The sequence below is a fragment of the Sturnira hondurensis genome, unplaced genomic scaffold, assembly GCF_014824575.4.
Source record: "Sturnira hondurensis isolate 20B ecotype Veracruz unplaced genomic scaffold, ASM1482457v3 Scaffold0008196, whole genome shotgun sequence".
NCBI lineage: Eukaryota > Metazoa > Chordata > Mammalia > Chiroptera > Phyllostomidae > Sturnira > Sturnira hondurensis.
Window position 1 is genome coordinate 25,793,542 of NW_028080827.1, and position 14,606 is coordinate 25,808,147.

General features: G+C 39.5%; 1 protein-coding gene across 2 annotated transcripts in view; it reads left to right on the forward strand.

Moving 5' to 3' along the window:
* The window catches only part of FBXO34 (F-box protein 34), a 79,001-nt gene that overhangs the window by 41,103 nt on the left and 23,292 nt on the right, over window positions 1–14,606 (forward strand). For both annotated transcript variants that reach the window (XM_037054355.1, XM_037054354.1), the window contains exon 3: window positions 13,378–13,459. The gene's annotated coding sequence lies outside the window, so the exon portion shown is untranslated. The remainder of the gene's footprint in view (window positions 1–13,377; window positions 13,460–14,606) is intronic.

The following is a 14,606-nucleotide window of genomic DNA, read 5'->3' on the forward strand; positions in this document are numbered from 1 at the left end:
AAATATCACTTATGATGGTTACAATTTGGAAATTATGATAGTTAATAGACTTGTCATTAGAGTTTACTTTATATATTAAAGAAAGTGTGTTTAATACTGTAAGTTTTCAAAAAGTATTTTGATAACTGTATTTTAATGTATTGGTTTACATTGTGTGTGGGTATTTTTGCTCTAAAAGTTCTGAGTCTGTCCCTGGCCAAGTAGTACAGTTGGTTAGAGCATCGTACCCATATGCCAAGGTTGTGGGTTTGACCCGGGAGTCAGGGCACATCCAAGAATCAACCAGTGAATGCATACATGAGTGGTACTACAAATTTCTCCTTCTCTCCCCTCAAATCAATGAATAAAAACAAATTTTAAAAAAAGTGAAGAGAGCTGTAATCTCCACATACTGCCAAAAGAGGTTATAGCACAAAAAACGTTAACTACCCTCGAGCAGCATGTTGCCTGCAGTGACTGCAAAATGGCCCGGATTGATTCTAGTTGTGAGTGAAAGAACTTTCTGGACAGTTTGGGGGGAGTTGAGTGTGGATTGAGGAGGAGTTGCCTCTGTGTCTCTCTTCGATGATGGAGTACATTATGTGGCTTTCCACTAATACTGAGCAAGCTCAACAGCAGCAAAATGGTGATGATAGAAATAAGTTTATGATCATCTCTGTTTTGCATATTCTTTCTCAAAGAATTAAGTTTCCAGGTTGTTTTGTTTGAGGTATATAGGAAAGACCTGTTGAGGTTATCCACTATTGATTTTTGTGAGCAGGAGTACTAGCTTGCTGAGAACAAAAGTTACCCCACACGACACATACAACTGTACAAAAATATTTCTGAAACAAAAGATCAGGTGGAAGGCTGTATAACTTTAAAAATATTATTGTTATTTGCTGTTGTTTTTGTGTGTGTTTTGTTTTTTCATATTTTTCTTGCTTGGCCCTTAATATATAATTTATGTATTAATTGAGTATGAGGGAGGAAGTAGTAAATTCTTCATATTCGTACGAAGTAGGAGTATACACAAAACTCAATAGCTTAATTGGAACACAAAGACTGCTGGAGTTCTGTCCTGCCATGAGGCTGTTATTCCATTTGTAATGCGTTTATCTTTGGGTAGGGTGGGATTTGCATTCCCAAAGTTACAATGAGTTTCCAGATCCTTATCAGTTACTATTAGGAGTGACTGTTTTTAGTGGTGATAATGAGGCAGCTATTCCCAGGAGGAGACTTAGTCACTGGCAGATTTGTCAGAACCCTGAAATAGTCTGTGAAAGTTTAGGGTGGAAAAAGCAGGCTGTTTCAAAAACAAAACAAAACAAAACCAAAAAAACCCCTCAAGCTGTATTTGGGGGGAGGGTGAGATACGAGGATGGATGGAGGTGACAAGAAACCAGATGAACTTCCCTGAAGTCTGCAGGCTGTTTAGAAGACGGGAAAGATTAGTACTATTTATCTAAAGCACTCTAGTGTGAACAGGAAGTTTGAGTGTGCTAAGATTAAGTTGGTTAACAGCCACTAATCTGGAGTATATTATATTGTCTGTGTACATTGGCAAAATTTAATTTGAGAAAAAAAATTCTTCTGGTAGCAACTCATTTTTGTTGCCAGTTTGAGAAAAGTTCGTTTTATGCCAAGAGGATATTTGACTGGCATTAGTGTGTGTGTGAGGGGAGTGTCCCTGATCATGCAGGCCGAATTACCATGCTGAGGTTGGTGAAGACCAGGTAATCTTTTCCGTGACTAGGCAGAATTAAGATGAGAATTGTAGATCATGCCTTCAGGTATGTATTCCATCTCAATTTTAAGTGCAAAAGGAATCTTTTTTAAGATTATGGTTTCTTCATAGCTACCTGCCTGCCTGCCTGCCAACGTAACAAGCTGTAAAACTTTGTTTGGTTTTTCTTAAGTTCAGAAGTGATTCTATACCAAATCCAAACAAATCAAATCACTCTTAAGGAAATAACTGAAAATGTGTAGCTGCCTTGGCTGGACTACATCTGTCTGCAGATGGGTCAGTTCTCTGTGCTAATAAGCACATTCCTTCTTAAATATCCTGTGATGGCCATCAGCATCATCCAATATGGAGGTGACCAAGCAGATGACAGCATTGACTTATCTAAACTGTTTTGTAAACTCTGACCATAACTACTTTTCTAGGTAGATGAGAGTCAATGTGACAGCTATATAAAGGATAAAAATAAATTCTATCCAATTGTTTTAAAATAATATATTATATTGCAATTTATGTATACTGAAAGGGTTTAATTTAGTGTCGACAGTAATAAAGGTGTAAAAGATATTGAAGATGTTGCATCCTTAGAGGATGCGCTGTGGAGTTTATTGTGTTCATTGAATTTTTTAAAAAGATTTTTTTTATTTTTAGAGATGGGGAAAGAGAGAGGGAGAGAAACATCAATTTGTGGTTGTGCCTATGCATGCCCCCTTTTGGGAGCTTGGCCTGCAACCCAGGCATGTGCCCTGATGGGGAATTGAACCTGTGACCCAGTGATTCATGGGCTGGCACTCAATCCACTGAGCCATACCAGCAAGGGCTATTCATTGAATTTTTCATGAGGTTAAATGGAAAGGCTTGTTGAAGTAAGCCACGTCTAAATCTGTAGAGAATTTTTGTAAGATTTTATTTGAGCCAAACTGACCATATGCCTGGAGGCAAGATCTCAATAGACTGAGAGTTTGTAGCATCAGGAATTAAGGAATTATGCATTCTCTTGAGGGTGGTTACTTTGAAAAAGACATTTCAAAGGTGTGTCAAGCTAGGTGGTTTCACTTCTGAGGGGTCTGAAAAGAGGAATTTCAAACATGCACTTACCTAGTTGCATAGAAACAATGCACAGGGCTTACTTAAGTCATAACTGCTTTACTAAAGAAGTTATATTCCCGGGGCATGACTACCCACTGTGACCTGCCCAGTCAGGAATTTATGATCCTGTTCCTCTGTGAAGTTGAACCCTCTTTTTGTCCACAGTCTGTACTATTCTGGAAGAATGAGGGCTAGCAAAAGGAAATCCATTGTGAGATATGGAGTAATTTGTTCTAAACTACTGAGGTGACCCCTGGAGGATAACTGCCTTTTCCTTAGCTAGGTCAGATTGGCTATCATGATATAAGAACATTCCTAAATAATAGCTGGAGTTACAGATGATTTTGAATATCAGATAGTAGTAAGATGATTAGTAGTGAGTGACAATAAAACATATATATTTTTGTCAAATAATATGTTTTGACAAAACATTTCTGTTTTAGAAAAATTGGAAAATTTTTTATAATAAATAAAATTTACTTTCATTTGGGTACAAGGATGCTCAAGGCACTTAGGACCTCGACAGCATACAAAAGATCCAGTCAGAAACAAAGGGTCCACTAATTGAAATAAAGAACAGTTTATAGGGGAACAACGTAGAGTGGATAAAACAGAGTCAAATCAATGATTTGGAACATAAGGAAGAAAAGAACAGCCAATCAGATCAGTAAGAAAAAAGAATCCAAAAAACAAGGATAGTGGAAGCTGCCTCTGGGACAACTTCAAGCATTCTAACATTTGCATCATAGGGGTACCAGAAGGAGAAGAGAAAGAGCAAGAAATCGGAAATCTATTTGAAAAAAATGAGAGAAAACTTCCCTAATTTGGTGAAGGAAATAGACATGCAAGTCCAAGAAGTACAGAGATTCCCAGATAGGTCGGACCCGAAGACACATCATAATTAAAATGCTAAAGTTTAAAGATAAATAGAGAATCTTAAAAGTAGCGAAAGAAAAGCAGTTACCTACAGGGGAGTTCCCTTTAGACTGTCAGCTGATTTCTCTAAAGAGACTTTACAGGCTAGAAAGGACTGGCAAGAAATACTCCAAGTCAAGAAAAGCAGGGACCTACAGCCATGACTATTTTACCTGGCAAAGATACCTTTTAAAATTGAAGGGCAGAGAAAGAGCTTCCCAGACAAAAAACTAAAGGAGTTCATCACCAAACTATTATTATATGAAGTGTTAAAGGGACTTAAGAAAAAGAAGAAAGTCAAAACTCTGAACAATAAAATGACAAAAAATACAAATCTATCAGCAGTTGAATCTAAAAAAAAAAACTAAGCAAACAAGAACAAAGACGGAATCATGGATAGAGAGAGCATTTTGATGGTTGCCAGATGAGAGAAGGGTATAGGGGAGTGGGTGAAGAGGTGAGGGGATTAAGAAGTGTAAATAGGTAGTTACAGAATAGCCACGGAAAGTAAAGTATGGTGTAGGAAATGGAGTAGCCAAAGAACTTGCATCATGACCCTTGCATCATGGACTTGAACAATGATGTGGGGATTGCCTGAGGGAGTAGGGGGTGCTGGGTAGAGCGGGTGCAAAAGGGGAAAATTGGGACAACTGTAATAGCATAATTAATAAATCAGAATAAAAAAGAAAACAGTGAGATCCTGAAAAACTAATTGGAATCTCTGCCTATGCAAGTAGAGCTTATCATGTGTGAGCTAAACTTGTGAGGTGTAAAATGACCTGGCTGGACAAATTTAGAGAATTTGTTGGTGTTTTTATCTTTTTCCTCTTAGACTAATCACCGATCCAGTTCCCCAGGGAAGTCTCTTCTAATCTCCCCTGCTCGGAAGTGAAGCCTTTTGGGAAGACTACTGATAGAAGGGAATGAGGTCGGATGGCGTGTGCTGGCACATCAGAGCCAGTTGTTAAATTTCAGGGACTTTGTGAGCCTCTTGCTGAATACAATAATTATTAAAGTTATACAAACATATACGTAAATGTTATATTAAAAATCAAGATGTGATAAATACTAATAACATCATTTTTTAGTTATCTTGAGATTAGGTGCCTCTGTCTGTATGGTGGTAATATGTGTATTTTTTCTCAACTCTGCATTCAGTGACATTATTTGGTAGCTTGAAACAGCCAAAGAAACAGTATTTATACCACAGGAAAGAGCAAATATTACACATAATATTGCCCTTGTACTGTCCTTGCCCTCATGCCCTCACCCCCACCCTTAAGTAAAACATTTATTTACCACCGCACCATGGGCTGGGATCTAGTACCGTGTTAAACTGCTTTCCCCTTACCTGGTGGTCTCTAGTCTAGAGACCCTCCTTAGCCCTCTTTAAATTTAACCCTCCTTAAGTTACCTTCAGCCTTTTGCAAGGGCGAGGAAAGGGCATTTTGACTGCCTGCCTAAGAAAGCGAGAGAGGGGATCTGGGAAATGCATTGCAGAAAGATCTTTGTCAATCCTTCCCATTTTATCCCTGCTGGATCTTTTGGGGGAGTGCTCCCTGACGCTTACCTTAGGATTCGGTTTTCTTGGGTGTTTTGAGACCTTTACCTCTTGTCCACTTATTTTCCAGCTTTCAAAAATGTAGCTGTAATCTTCATTTCTCTGCATCTCTGTGGGTTTATATCTTTAAAAAAGAATTCCTTGGTGTTTAAGTCCACCATCCTTACTCAGAAGTATAGGATATAATTCCTGGGCCGGGGGGGGCGGGGGGGCGGGGAGGATAAATAGCCTCAACAATTTAAAGGGGTTCTAAATAGGCTTAGCCATTCTCCTCTTGATTTGCAAGTCACAAAAAAGTACAATCTGAAAACAATCCCACTGATTCTAGAATATTTTTTATTTCCATAAAGGGAGAAGTAACCCATGGTAATCAGGTGTTGAACCAGATGATCCATTGTAGTTTTTCATATGGATGTGTGGGGGATATAAAGACACATGTGAAACAATTTTAGGTCACATAGTTTGGTGTTGAGGACAATTGGAACAATAGAATCTACTTGTTGCAGGTTCTGTAGCAATTCCAGTTGCCCATGGGTGGCTAGATCCGGTGACCTGTTCACCTAATCCTTTCTGAAGCAGGCTTCCTCAACTAATGAATCTTCTGATTTTGTGACTTTGTCTTCACTCTTAGCCTCTTCTGCTCAAATTCTGTGTGTACCTCCACCATTAGGTTCAATGTGATTGGTTGGGTTGGTTAGATGCTCTTCATTACCCTTCATTTCACAGCAGGCCACCTCATAGTCCACTAAGTTCTCCTTAGAGTATTTTAAAAAATATTTTACTAGAGAAAGGGAAAGGGAAGGAGAAAGAGTAGGAGAGAAACATCAATGTGTGGTTGCCTCTCATGCATCCCCTACTGGGGACCTGGCCTGCAACCCAGGCATGTGCCCTGACTGGGAATCAAACTGGCGACCCTCTGCTTCACAGGCCTGTGCTCAATACACTGAGCTACACCAGCCAAGGCTTCCTTGGAGTATTGGTGGTTACTTTTGATTAAGGTCAGAGTAGAAAACTCATAGGATATACCAGGGTGGCAGCTTAAGTGGAAGAAGTTGTCTGTTATCTCTCAGAGGGGGGTGTGGGCCTTCAGCACTTAAGAAACTCCCGGATCCCTCTTTCTGAGGAATGTATATATTTGTGTATATTTTTTTTAAAAATGTTTGTGCTTCAAGACAATGATAGCTATGGCTAAAAAGATAGATATCTGATCAAGTTCTGTTTGACACTGTACATGTGAGATAGATTAGATGGTCAGTTAAAGCTGCTTGTTCAAAGCTGTGAAGATGGTAATTATTTCTAAAGATCTAATGTGCAGGAATATTTAATTGTCGGGGCCTAAAGATGGTGAATGCAATCCATCAAGAAAATCGCACCAGGAGGGCTTGGCTGAGGCAGCCCCAAACAGGATGCTGCAGCCGAGCCAGGTAGCCCCCACCCTTGTGGGCATCCCTTGATCACGAGTACTAACTACCAATCAAGATGCTGATCACGCGCCCACCTACCAATCGTCGCCAGGAGCATGCAGTGAGCATGCACAGGACAACCTATCAGAACCACCTCCCCTTTTCCCCTGCCCCCTATATAACAGCCCCGCCCAAAATAAAATTCGCAGCTTGATCAGAATCCTTTGTCTTGCTGCCTTTCTACGCGCCTCTTGCTCCCATCCCTATTCATCCGTTTCAGGTAGACTCGGGACCCCCGTTGACTGTTCCGCGGGACGGAACATTTAATTGCTGAATTAAACATTTCTGGAAAAAAGGGGGGCTCTGGCAACTACTTTTTGTTGTTCATCCTTAGAGTCTCCTTCCTTCATCATCTCTTGTGTTACAAATAAAGGTACCCTTCTTACCCCCTACCCTCCACTTCATAGAATGAAGCCCAGGTCAGACTTTTTTGTATGTGCTAATGGCTATTTATTTATTTTTTATTTTTAAATTCCTTGTAATTTTTGATGAGCTCTTGCCTGGGAAGAATTGCTTCTCCATCTCAGGATATATAGGTGGATGGGGGTGGAGGAATGGTGAGTTAGGCCAGGTTTTTCCATATTGCTCTATGCTCAGAAGCAATATTCTGTAGTCTGAAAGAATATTTTTCTGGGTTTTCACCTTTTTTTGTATAAAGTCCATGCAAAAAATCTTTCAAGAGACTTTTGTTATCTATTAAATTACCTCCTATCACTTACTTAACAAATCACCTTATGTTAAAAAAAACCCTGCAATATTGAGACTGTCTTGGGGTATCCAGATTCTGTGCTGGTCATGCTTGCTGTAACTTCTTCCTCAGAAGCCGACCTGCATTTACCTTGGTGTTGCTCCACAGTGTGCATTTGAAATAGGAAATCCATAAATAAGGGCCTCGTTGGCATGGTTTGGGGAGAGTTACGGTGGTGTTACGTAGGTGTAAGAAATGCTCACTCTGGCAGCTGACCATCGAAGTGGCAGGGATGCCTGCTTGATGAGCGGCCGCAGAGGAGCTCCTTTTCTCAGCCCTGGGCGGTGCATCACCGGGAGCCCCTGCCCTGCCGCGTCTCTCACATCTTTGAGCCGCCCTAAGCTAAACGGTAGGGTGAATTTTTTGCCAAACTTACCAGCGGGTTCTTTTTTCTGCCTCCTTTGACTTATGGGACATTTTTATTTTTCAAAAAGTCTTAAGGTGAGAAAGTTAAAAAAATTTATGCACAGTCATAGTATTTATTAAAACTTTTGTTGAAACTCTCTTACTGTTGAGATAGCAGATGGCTGTGATAAAATAGGAATGTGTGAACTGTGAAAAAGAAACCAATGCAGATTGAATCATAATTTAAAATATCACTAATAAGATTCACTAAAATGTTTTTTCCTTGGGTTAACTATTAATACTGTGTTCTCTTTTCATTTACCTTTTGAAAAAACCAAAGAATGAAAAAAATGAACACAGAACAAATGACCACAAGTGGCTTTGAAATTTACTCATTCAGAGATTTTTAGGAAATGGATTTTCCAGAGTCAGAGAATCTTGAAATAAGACAGTAACTTGTAAGAGCAAGTCCGAGTTGTCAAAAAAAAAAAAAAAGATTATAACTTTAAGAAATACCTGGTCCTCTTATAATACAAGGAATATCAAACATATTATCCACAGATGCCTTAAACTTGCAAGGGCTTTAACATACATCCCCTTGTATCTGCTACCTTAACAAAAAATAAATGATTTTCTTTCTATTTCTTGCACCATTTCTCAAAGTAGGTATAAGTGACCTTCTGCCAAGACAACTTAGAACATTTCTAACAGGTCCCAATGCTTACTTAGCTCAGAGCCAGGCCCCATTAGGCATTCAGCAATTGTTGAATTAATCAATACTTGTTTCTACTGGTGCCTCTCATATCCATTCATTCTCAGTAAAGGTAGTAAAAAATACTGACCCAGCCATGCTGCTTCCCTTTTAAATATCTTTCAGTGGCCCTCAGCTACTTTAAAGACTTTTTTCCTTCTAAAATTGTTTTTTATTTTATAAAATTAACATATATACTGTGGTAAAAAATTCAAACAGCACTGAAAATAGATGTAAAAAATAATACCTCTTACTCTCCTTTCCAAATATTTAGTTTGCTGGGCATATACTATATTGACTGGTTTTTCCTATTTACTTTTTAATTTTGATGTAAATTACATATAATAATATTTACCTTTTAAAAGTGTATAATATAGTCACAAAGTTGTGCAGTCATAACCTGTAATTCTAGGGCATTTTTATTGCCCCCCAAACAAGCTCTGTACCCACTAGCAGTCACTCTTCATCTCTGCTCCTCCTGTCTTGCCCGCCCTGGTTCCAGTCACAGTCCCTGTGGCATGTCTGGCTCTCCCCTGTCAACACTGTCCCTAGGCAACCACTAATCCACTTTCTGTCTCTCTATAGGTTTGCCTGCTCTGAATGTTAGTCTGCATTTGGAATCATGACAATATGTGATCTTTTGTGTCTAGATTTTTTTTTCAGTTAGCGTGATGTTTTCAAGGATCATCCATGTTATACTGCATATCAGTATCAGTATTTCGTTTCTTTTTATGGCTAAATAACCCACTGTATGTACATACCACAGTTTATCCATTTATCCACTGATGGTCACCTGGATTGTTTTCACTGTCTATTTTCAATAATACTGCTATAAATTTCTTTTTTAAAAAATATATTTTATTGATTATACCATTACAGTTGTTCTGTTCCCCCCCTCCACTCCCCTCCAACCTGCACACCCCTCCCCCACCATTCCCCCCTTTAGTTTATGACCACGTGTCTCAAGTTCTTTAGATTCTATATTTCTCCTACTGTTCTTGCCCTCCCCCTATCTATTTTTTACCTACCATCTGCGCTACTTATTTTCTGTATCTTCTCCCCCCTTCTCCTCCTCCCACTCCCCTGTTGCTAACCCTCCATGTGTTCTTCATTTCTATGGTTCCACTCCTGATCTAGCTGTCCTCTTGGTTTGCTTTTGTTTTAGGTGTGGTTGTTAATCACTGTGAGTTTGCTGTCCTTTCACTGTTCATATTTTTATCTTCTTTTTCTTAGATAAGTCCCTTTAACATTTCATATAATAAGGGCTTGGTGATGATGAACTCTTTGAATTTGACCTTATCTGAGAAGCACTTTATCTGTCCTTCCATTCTAAATGAAAGTTTTGCTGGATAAAGCAGTCTTGGCTGTAGGTCTTTGGATTTCATGACTTGAAATACTTCTTTCCAGCCCCTTCTTGCCTGTAAGGTCTCTTTTGAGAAATCTGCTGACAGTCTGATGGGTACTCCTTTGCAGGTGACTGTCCCCTTATCTCTTGCTGCTTCTAGGATTCTCTCCTTCATTTTAATCTTGGCTAATGTATTTATGATGTGCCTTGGTTGGGTCCAACTTCTTTGGGACTCTCTGAGCTTCCTGGGTTTCCTGGAAGTCTATTTCCTTTGCCAGACTGGGGAAGTTCTCCTTTATTATTTGTCCAAATAAGTTTTCCACTCGTGGCTGTTTCTTTTCCCCTTCTGGTACCTCTATAATTTGGATGTTGGAACATTTAAAGATGTCCTGGAGGTTCCTAAGCCTCTCCTCATTTTTTTGAATTCTTGTAACTTCACTTTTTCCTGTTTGGTCATTCCTTCCTTCCTTCTAGTCCACCCCCTTGATTTGAGTCCCCGTTTCCTTTCCATCACTATTGGTTTCCTGTGCATTTCCCTTCATTTCGATTAGTTTAGCCTTCATATGTTCCTCTAATTTGTGATTAAAATCAACCAGTTCTGTGAGCATCCTGATCACCAGTGTTTTGAACTGTGCATCTGAGAGGTTCGCTATTACCTAGTCACTTAGAGTTATCAGCTCTGGAGCTTTGAGTTCTTGAGCCATATTTTGGACTGTTCTTGCCTGTTATGTATGAGGAGTGGAGCCCTAGGTGTTCACCAGGGCCAGGCCACTCAGTTACTGGGTTGTGACGCTGTATGTCGGGGTGGGGTCAAAGGAAAGCAATGGCGGCCCCCTCTGCTGCCTCTTGCCGCCAGGGCCACGCAGTCCGTCTCACTGCTCACTCCTCTGCTGGTTTATCTGCACGCAAATGTGTGACCGCAGCCAGCCCGCCGCTGGGTCTGCCTGATGCGGGGCTGCCTGGGTGCCTGGGGTCAGGGGATCTTTCTTGCCTGTCCCCGCTCCGCTCCTGGCTCCACCCCTCTTACCAGTCTGATTGAAGGGTTCATTGTTGTTGGACTTCCATATAGTTCAATTTTCTGTTCTTTGGCTGCGTCTTTGTTCACCAAGCCTTTGTTGTATTCAGACTTGGTTGTGGGAGAAGGCACAGTGTTTCCACCTGCGCCTCCATCTTGGCGGAAGTCCTATAAATTTCTATGTACAAGTATTTTACTGCCTGTTTTCAGTTCTTTTGGCTGTATATCTAGGAGAACTGCTGGGCCATGTGTTAATGCTGTTAAATGTTTTTTTGTTTTATATTTAATTTTGATATTTTATCTGGTAAATTTTTCTATTAGAGCAAATAATTTTTAAATTGTTTAACTTGAAAGCCCCAGATAACATGTAGTTTGCAAATTATGACAGATTTTTGTTTCTTCCTTTTAACTATTTTAATCTTTTTGTGATACGATGGCTGGTATCTCTGTTTTATTCAGGGCTCTAATTTGGGAATGTTTTTAGTATTTTGCTATTGTGAATGCTGTTTTCTATACATTTCTGGTAGATTTCTTTTATTTGGGTAAAGTTTTTTTTCTACCTCTAGTTTGCTAAGAATTTTTTTAAAAATCAAGAGCACATGCTAAATGTTATTTCCTTTTTAAGAATATGAGATACACATCTTCCCATTAAATTGTTGGTGTTTCAGGAGCTTGCATTCCTATTTGTCTTGGTTTTTTCCTGATTACTTCAGTGGATTTTTCTTCACATTCAGACTGTTGGTCACACATATACAAACTCTGAAAACCAATGTGAGAACATGTGTTTTGGAACATCTGTAGTGCCCCGTTCAGTGATGGTGTAGAGCTGTACATGTTAGCATGTAGCCCCACATGTTTATTTACTTCAGTCTTCTTAGGCCCTTCATTTTTTTCCTGTAAGTGAAACAATTTAAATTCTTCCTATTTGTATTGAAACACACTCTATAATTGGTTCTGTTTCTCCCACCTTATTCCTGATAAAGAAAATAAAAAACAACAAAGCTTCAGTGAAGTAGCAAATTATCTTTTTGTTAGGTGTTAGGGTGCTCATCACCATAGTAACAAGGAGCCAATTCATACTTGAAGTGGGGCATAATGCTGATCCGTTGCTTTTCTAAAGGACCTACAACAATCCAAATACCCCTTTGTAGATGAGATAGCAGGCCTGTGCAAGGTGTATCTTAACATCCTCAGCATGTACGAGATAACAGCTGAAGTAGTTTGCAGAGGAAATAAAATGCACTGAGTTGAGGTTCCATCACATTTCAAAGACTCCAAAACATATCCAGATGTCCTTTATTTTCTGCCTGAGGTTAATCATGTAGCTTCCTATTAAGGTTCATCAGCAGCTCCCTCTCCCCCAAATCCACATTGAAGATAACTGGTCTGGGGGCGTAGAGAATTCAGTGAGGCAAAGGCAACAAAGTGATTTTACCTTTGGGTCAGACTGTATAAGTAGGGGCCACAGATGGTCTTTGGTTTAAACATATTTCAGTTACATTTTGAAGTGCTTTGTCTTAGATCTTGCTTTGAGGAAAGGTTGTTTGGGATCTACATCTTAAAGACCTTTCTTAACAGTTATGTTTAAAGCTAGGATCTGAGGAGAGGATTGGTGGGGAGAAAAATAGACCAGAATTTGAGATTTTTTGCCTGAAATATTTTCCCGGATTTTTGGAGGACTTTAGAAGTAAAATTACATTTTCAGGAACCTACAAAATATATCTAATTTTTAGTTTAGTAATAGAATTAAAGAGCTTAGGAAAATCACAGTATGATTTTGGACTATCCAAAAGTTAATAAGTTTGCTATCAGGAAAATAAGAGACTTTGAGATACAGTATAGAAAAATTCCCGATAATACAAACTCGGGGGGTAATTAGAAATCAAAGACCTCAGAAAAAATTGGTATAATTTTTATTCAACAAATATTGTGTCTAAAGTATACTCTTTGGGCCCAGTAGATATAGCTGTAAACAAAACTAAGTCTTCCCCTAGAGTCGTGCACCAACTTATGAAGATGCACCAACATGGAATGTCCGGAGGAAGGAAGGAAGTCCTGCAGAGAATGTAAAGAAGGGACAAAGGGAATAGGGAGAGCCGGGGAATAGGGCTCCTTTAAGTGGATGAGCAGGAGTGCCTCTCTAAAAAGATGACATTTGAGCAGAAATGTAGAAGAAATTCAGAGTGACACAGGTAAATGTCAGGGGAAAGACAAAGGAAACAGAATCAACTGTAAAGGCTGTGAGGTGAGGTGGTTCTATATTCATTTGAGGAAGAGAAAGAAGCCAGTCTCATTTGAGCAGAATAAGTGAAGGGGAGAGAGACAAGTAGAAAATGAGAAATAGGGAGGGCCATCTTAGGGGAAACAAGTGGAGGGTGTGGCAAATGTAGTGATGGGACGTCCCTTTTTTCTTTTCTTACAGGACCATTCTGCCTGCTGAATTTCAGAGTAGGTCCTGTGGGGAGCAAGATTTGCATTGAGAGAGTGGTAGGAGACTAATGCAGGTAAGAAATGGTGGTCACTTAGAACAGGATGGTAGCAGTGATGGGGTGACTGGTAGCTGGATTCTGAATATATTTTGGTGACTGAGGGTTTTATGGTTTTAGCAATTGAAGAAGCAGGGTTGCTGTTTACTAAAATAGGGGAGATTTTGGGAGGGTAGTGGTAAGTTGTGCACAGGGAATCAGGAGTTTGATTTTGGACATGTTGAGTTTGAGATCCTCATTAGACATTCATATTTTGAATTCATGCATATTCTGAAGTTGAGATTTTAAAAAGTCACTATTGTCAACCTTAAAAATAAAATAAAATGGCCAGTTATTTTACCAACAAAATTGAGTTTATTCAGGAATGTAGAGAAATTGCAATTTGGGACACTCAAACTATGGCAGACCATACACAAGCCTGTGGAAAACAAAGAAGAGGATCATTATAACAAAAAAGGAGAGAGTTAGGAGAGGCTCTTATAAACAAGATGTTTATTGAAGGAAAGCAGGAGTTCAAGTGTGTTGGTTTCCCATTGGCTGAGCCATGGCAGTTTCTCATTGGCTGGGTCTGTTGCCAGGCAAGGAGAAAATCTCCCTGCTTCCTGTTGGAGTCTGCAATGGGTGGTGAGTGGTAGTACATGAGAGCTTCCCTTTAGGACTTCCCACTCTATTTTAAATAATGTTTCTTTGATTCAGTTTCACAGTATACAAACCTGGAGTCCTGAAGAGAGGTTTTTATTTTTTATTTTTGTACCTATGAAGTTTGAAGAGAGGTTTTAGACTGACCACTTGGCACAGCATGTAGGTGTCATTTAGAGCCATTAGATGGGCGGCAGGTGGGGCATTTAGGGGCCATCTCCTGAACTATTTGAGGAGCTCTCGGGCATCTAGCAAACTCACAGGGTTTGCTGAAGGATATTTAAAAATTTCCAGGAAAACAGCATGGATTGTATGTATGCTTGTCATACATCTGTATGTGTTTTTAAAAAGTTTTGTGTGTACATGTGTTTTGTATGTTCCTGCGCGTCTGAGGTCAGCCTGGTGCAGTTTTGTGTATGTAATAATAGTGTTTCTTACAGAAGAAGTCATATAAGCAAATACAAGATTCACATTTTACTCAGATGATTCCCCAGTGTTCTCAGTCGACCCCAGATAGAACTGATTG